Below are 7,411 nucleotides of genomic sequence, written 5' to 3'. Positions count from 1 at the left end.
TTTCTCCTTCAAAGATTGAGTATTTGATTCTGTATGTTGTAGTGGAACAAAACTCACATCAATAGTGTTGTATTTATTTATATTCATAAACAAATCGGATCTCATGACGATAATTTGTTACTAATTGTTCTTACTTCATCCTCTTTAAAATTAAAGACATTACAATGGTCTTCCTCCTAGAAGCAAAGGAATGTGAAGAATCACCATTTACAAGAAAAATAAATTGGATAGTGATAATTGAGATCTTGATTGAAAGTAAGTCTTAACAAACTCTAATAACCCTATATCTTTCCCTAGGACTGCCAAAATTATAGAAAAGTTGAAATTCAAAGAAGATTGATGTAGATTAAATACTTAGTATTGCTTCATTATTTTTTTATCACATGTTTGCTCAAAAATTTGAAATCGTCTCTAGAAATAAGATTAAAAATGTCAAATGTAACAAACAAGCACAAACAACCCACATGAATTGTTCATAAAATGTCACTAATAGAGCTTCAAGATACATATCATGTTGTCAACAACCAATTTATGTTAATGATAATTTTTTAAGAGAAAAATAGAAAAGACTACCTAGAAAATAGGCTAAAGTCAATATGAAAAAATAAAAATAAAAATAAAAAATCCAAACAAAATAAAATCTTCAATTTAATAAGAAAAATTGTTTGAGCATAAGATAGAGGAAATTATTTGAGGTTTTCTCACTTTTTGAGGGGACACCCGAAAACATTAGTCTCTAGGGGTCCGTTTGGTAGCTGGAATTAGAATGGAATTGGCATTTGGAATTCTAAAAAAATTCTAATCTATTGTTTGGGTCTGCACAATTGGAATTGGAATTGGGAAAAAGTAGAATCTGGTATCTCCATTTGACCCCCAAAACAAGGATTCCAAATTCTTTCAAAATACTTGTTATTTGGAATTCTCGTTTTAATTCCCATTTTAAATTCCATTTTTTGAAAATGAGGATTTCAACTAAAGCAAAATTTAATTGGGTTTGACTTCAAAATGCCCATTTGGGGGCACTTTTTTTTGCACTAATTTTTGAAATTTAATTTTTTTTAAATGGGGGGAAAATTTTTGCGCTATTACTTGCTCATATATTTGCCACTGTTGAGTAATTTATCAGGCTTTTTCCGCCTAATCCGCCTCAGTAGTTACTGCAAAAAAGTTTGGCGAAATAACTTTTTCACATACATTGTTTCTCAGTTAAATGAATCGTATGCAGGACAAAAACAATCTACTATGTTGATTTTTTTCTGGCGTAAAAGTGTTTCTAGGTAAGATTTTGTAAAATTTTAATATAAACATTTAGACTTTGCACCTGTGAGTTTGAATGTTGTGATGATCAAATTTTTTATTGGATCTCTACAAATATATATTTTATAATGGGATGTTTCTGACTCTTATTTCATCAATTCTTGTGATTCGGATTCATTCAACGAGACTTGAACAATATACATATTTCATATCAGTAATTATGTGAATTATAATTAGTGGTAATTTTTTTTATAGAGCAAGAGTCATAAAAGTTTTAGTATCCATTAGTACAATCTCGTCCTCATCCGTTATGGTAATGTTTACTTTCAACATGACTTAATCTTTTTATACTTGTTAAAAATGTTTGGACTTCAACAAACCAAATAAGCATTGAATTTTTTCGCCTGATGATAATGCTACATTGGATGATAATATTTTGTCTGTTATTTTGGCTAGTATTCCAATTCCACATTGTGCAACCAAACAGAGGAAATATGTATTCTCACAATGAATTCTTGGTCAACCAAACAGTCTCAAATTGGATTCCCTAATCATAATTTGGATTCCAAGTTCCAGAATCCCAAAGCCAGCATTTCGAATGCCAATGCTTAATTTATATTTCAGCAACCAAACGGACCCTAGGCTAAAGGTATGGACTAACAAATTGCTTGTAGTAAATAATGACGTTCATAATCTCCAAATAATAAATATCCACAACAAAGGTCTCATCAAAGATTAGTTGACATAAATTGTTAATTCATTTCATGTGAAAAAGGCCCCGCCATCTTAAAGTCAATATGAAAGGATATTTACATCATCTAAATTTAGACATATTCCTCCATTCCAAATAGACTTAAATAACAAACAACACTTTGTCTTTATCATAAATTGAAAATTTGGGAAAGAAAACCATTTAAATACTAAGCCCCACAATACCAATAGAAATAGTCCTCCACTTTTTGTGCAATGGAAGATGAGAAAAACCTTTAGGAAAAGTAAACCTAAACACTTTATTATTTTAAACAAATTTTAAAATAAAGTTATTTCGCATCCAATGCGACTACTTTATTCATATTGAGGAGGGCTTTACAACCATTCTTTAAAATAATATATTTTGAGGTCGGTAGATTTGCTAACTTCAAGATGGATCGTATTTAGTGAACCATGCGAGTCTAATAAAGCAGGGCCACTCCATTTTTTATTGTTGTCTTTACGTACTAATGTTTAGGATTGGTACTCTTTTTTAATTGTCAAATATTTTATGTTTTATATATTTTCAAACATTTTGAATATTTTGTTTTTTTCGTGTATATCTACCTTTCATTTTACTATAATGAGAAAACAAATATATTTTCTTCAAAATCTAATTAAGAAAATTTAATAATTGTATGTAAATTATTTAATAACTAGCAATCGCACCTTATTGTGCAATGGGTACGTCGTAAAGGTATAGAAGGTCTACTAAGTATTTATCCCTTTTTCTATCTTCTCCCCTCATCCTCTCTATATCTCACATCTCTATCTGTCTGTCTCTATTTCTCTTCCATCCTCACTCTATTTTCATCTCGATTTCTATCTTCATCCCCCTCAATATCCCTCTTCTTGTCAATCTCCATACCTCTTTCTATCTCCTTACTCTTCCCTCTACACTTCTCCCTCTTTTTATCCTTATCTCTTCCTATCTCTCTCCACCCCCCTCCCTCTCTCTCCATATCTCTCTTTCTCTACCCATCTCCCTCAATATCTATTGCATTATCTATTTTCTCTCTATATATCTCCTCATCTTCACTCTCTAATGTCTCCTCGTTTTTCCTTGCTATGTATGATTAATTATGAGCTATTAAAATAATTAAATTTATGCAAAAATAAGTGCTCTCTCTTTTTTAATTTGTAGGGGCAACTCATTCTTGTTAGTTCTCTTTCTTTTAGTTTTTATCCTTGGGATGAAAAATCCCAAGATCGTGTGGATAGTTCGAAATAGATTGCAAGTGAGGCGAAGGGAGTATGCTAGTTGTAGCCAATATAAACTGAGGTATTATTGAATTAAATTATACAATTTCGTATTGATGAGCCATTATAGTGAATGACTTGCCCAAATGACCATCTACATTGGTTATAAATTGCACCACATACTGTAGGTCCCAGGTTTTAATGAATCGATAGTGTATTCATTAAAACACAAGGAGCGAGATTCTCATGTGATTCAATGTTCCCATCACTTTGAACTTCCATGGTTTCTCCTTTTCTATTACTTTTAATTCTTTCGAGTATTTTCATCTATGATCTTCCTCGTCCTCTCAATAATCTCTCTCCTCATCACCAACAACAACAAGAAGAATTGATCTTACAATTTAAAACTATTGTTGTTTCAAAGAACGTCACTTCTCTACTAGATTGGTCTCCCCTTCACCACTTCTAGAACTGAATTTGTATCCATTATCTCTTAGATCCCTTGATCTCTCTAGCAACTACCCCACTGGTACTATTTCACCTTAGCCCTGCCAACTCCCAACTCTTTGGGTACTCAGGTTGAATGACAATAAATTAAAATGGATCATTGTGCTTGCTCTCTCCACTTACCCAAATTTTATGTCACTTACTATTTCAAAAGTTAAACCAATTTTAGAGATATGTGGCTCCTAGCATTACAGATACATGGATCGATCGTGTGCATGCCCTCTAATTAAAATGAAGTGTACTTTGAAATTAAACATTAATAATATTAATTGATATCCTAAATAATATGATTATATAATATCAATAATAATATTCTTAATAAAAACATAATATCATGTGATCAAATAATACTAAAATATGACACAACTAATAATGGACCTAACCAATAATAACTAATTAGTTGTACTATTGAATTATATAATATAATCATTAAATAAATGTATATGATAGCTATAATAATTAAATAAAATTAATTATTAAATAGTTAAATTAAAAGTTAAAAAATATTATTAGTATGAATGATATTAATGCATAACATGTATTATGATTATGAATATTAGCATGGTAATTAAATAATGTATAATATCAAATTATAGAGAAATCTCATATCAATATAGAAAATAAAATATTAATAAAAAGAACATCATAAATAGTAATGAACTTAAATTAAATTAATAAATTAAAAGAGATTAAAATCAGTATGGATACCATGCAATAGATCCTAATAATAATATTATTATTATTGAACTAATTTATATATAATATTAAAATATTATTGTTAATTAAAGAATCTTATACTAATAAGATTTTCAAATATTAAGGAAGCTATTGTTTATTTTGTTTCTTGTCTCTCTTCATTCATCATCTATGGATGAGTTGATTTTAGTATCTTCCCACTCCATTGGCTTAGCTCAATGGCAATGAGAGGAGGACAACTTAATTAGGTGGTAACTTCTGAGTAAAATTATTAAATGAGGTAGGAAAATATATTAAAGCAGTTGATCTTCTCTCAACAGTGGCTTATGCTCTCCTTCCTCGTACTAAATATATTCCTCTTGTTTAGCTTGACAATCCCTTTCTCATGTGATATAGTGCACTGCTTAGTATTGTACATGAGACGTCTTTTACAATTTTTGAATTTTTTGTTTGATTGAAAAAATTGAAGGTTGCATATACTGCAGCTACTTTCTACCATTAGTTTTCCCCATGAAGCTGATTCTTTTTCCCCATGCAGCCAATTCGGCGCAGGCGCGACTATAGATTCAAGCCAAACATGATGCTCTCGAATTCTCCCTTACCCAAATAAAGATGGTCTAGTGAAATACTGTGACTAGACCTCATCCACTTTCTCTAATAACTAATTCGCATCAATTGACCGATGGTCTCGATGTAGAACAGGAAGTAAGTATGCTGGTAAGAAGTATGGGTGCACGCGCCACACTTGTATGATGTATTACAATCAATGTTTAATGGCTGAGATTTGTTAGATGGTCATCTAACCCTCTCCTTCATTGTCAACCATTGATTTTAAAAATCAGGGTCTTCACTTCATATAGGAAACGCCTACAGTATAAATATTGAGGATGATGAATTAGACAAGTGTAGCTATACTATTTTAAGAAACTTAATATGAAAAGGAAGGGTTAATTTTTTATTTGTTTTTAGTTGGAATTTTTAATTGAGTTGATATTTATTTTATAATTGTATTTTTCTATTAATGAAATATGTATTAGATGTGTATCTAGCTAGAGATCAAGTTCGTAGGTATGGGTAGAGATTATGATTGTGAACCCATTCTCTATCTCAGCATAATCCTATAGAACTTAAAATTTTATTACATTTCTTCTGTAATCGATTTTCATTTGCTATGTTCCTTTCTAAAGATATGAATACTAGCAAATTTTGAAACTACATTGTTAGACCTATAGTCGGGATGCTAGGGAACATGCTCTTTAAAGGTAATATTTTTAAATGAGTGTAAATGACTGGAGAAAAAAAAACATCTTTGTATGTGTGTGTGTGTGTGTGTGTGTGTGAATGTACTTATGCATGCATGCATGCATCCATCCATACATACATACATAAACATATACATATACATAGATATACATATGTATATGTGTGTATAATATATGGACAAGAAGCGATGCAATGAGCTATCAAACTATATATATGTGTGTATGTATATATCTACATATTAGCCAATTTTTCTCCCCATTCAGCCCATCACTGATATCTGATCTAGAAGAGATCTTCAATGGGCTAGGTTCTTTGCAGAGGGTTAATATCACTAAAGTTGGCAGCTAACATTTCATGTTGGCTTAGTTTCTTCATTGACCAAGCTAGCTCAATTTGTTCTTGGTCGGGTTGACTCATGCTATGAGATCTAATGGCTCTCCTGTTTTCGTGAGCTATCTGCCTATCTTCTCGAAAGCGCAAGATGCTTCCACGTGTCACCATGTTTCCTCATGCTATAATGCTTTATCAAAGCTCTAGAACCTAGAATTCCTCCATGTGGCAGAGGGTCCCATCTCTGGCACTTAAGTCAACCCAATATGCACATGCACAGATCGACGACAAATATTCAATGAAAGATTAAAAGATCACCATCCATTCTATCAAACAACAAAACACAAGATGCTACCATGTGTCTCCATTATGGCATTTCCTCACTCCATAGTGTCTTTGCGAGACTTTGAAACCCAAAATTGTGTGTGATGCTACCATGTGTTGTTGTTTTAGTGTTTCCTCATGCTATATTATTTCTTCAACGCTCTAAAGCCTAGAATTGCATCATGTTGCTACATGTCACCATTCTAGCATTTCCTTACTCCACCGTGCTTTTCAAGGCTCCGAGACCTGGAACTATGCCACGTAGCAGGGGTCCCCACCTTTCATGCTATCAACTTCCTTAGTTGGAAGGAGTCTCCTGGTGACATCTCAATCGTTCGCTAGAAATAGGAAGAATCTACATCAACGACTGTGACTTAATCTCTTGTTGGGGAGATTCTTGCAACATGTAGGCCATCTATTTTGAATGAGGATCTTCATCAATGGTTAGCATTCATTTTCAAGGAAATCTAATTCCCCCCGCAATTAACTCTACATTTCATAGGTAGATAACATGTCATGTTATCCTTCCTAGCAGTCTTTATGTCCATGGCATGTTATCAAGGCATGTTCTTCAATGTTGAGCAAATTCTTGGGCCTTGTTCCCATGGCAGAAATGCACTCCATGCCTCTTTAATGCATGTAATGATCAGATTTTTGATGATTTGATCTCTTGTGGTTGGATGCATCATTCATGGCTCTGCTTGTCACTTCCAGTAGTGATTGCACTTCATGGTCAGTTTTCATTTTGATTCTCAGTTATTGCTTCCTCTACAACTCAACTCCATCTTGGTTGGGGTTTGAACTCCATAGTTGAATTAGATTTATGCCTGAACTCTATAAATGCAAGGTGTAAATATTTTTAAGGGTTCTTCCATGTCCATATTTTGTAGCATCATTATGCTCTACAACTTTTGCCATCCATTAATGAAATAACTCTATTTCTTACCTCTTCTTTCCATTCATTATTTCTGTATGATCTTGCCTTATTCTGAATGTTTCTTTCCTAGTTTCTTAGAGTTATATGGTGTGTTTAATCTATTGATAATTGTTGTACTATGAATATATCCTTCCTTTTAGCATTTTA

Source organism: Cupressus sempervirens, chromosome 10 (assembly GCF_028749045.1).
Source record: "Cupressus sempervirens isolate cs-2001-9-10 chromosome 10, ASM2874904v1, whole genome shotgun sequence".
NCBI classification, from domain to species: Eukaryota; Viridiplantae; Streptophyta; class Pinopsida; order Cupressales; family Cupressaceae; genus Cupressus; species Cupressus sempervirens.
Note: the sequence above shows the minus strand (reverse complement) of the source record.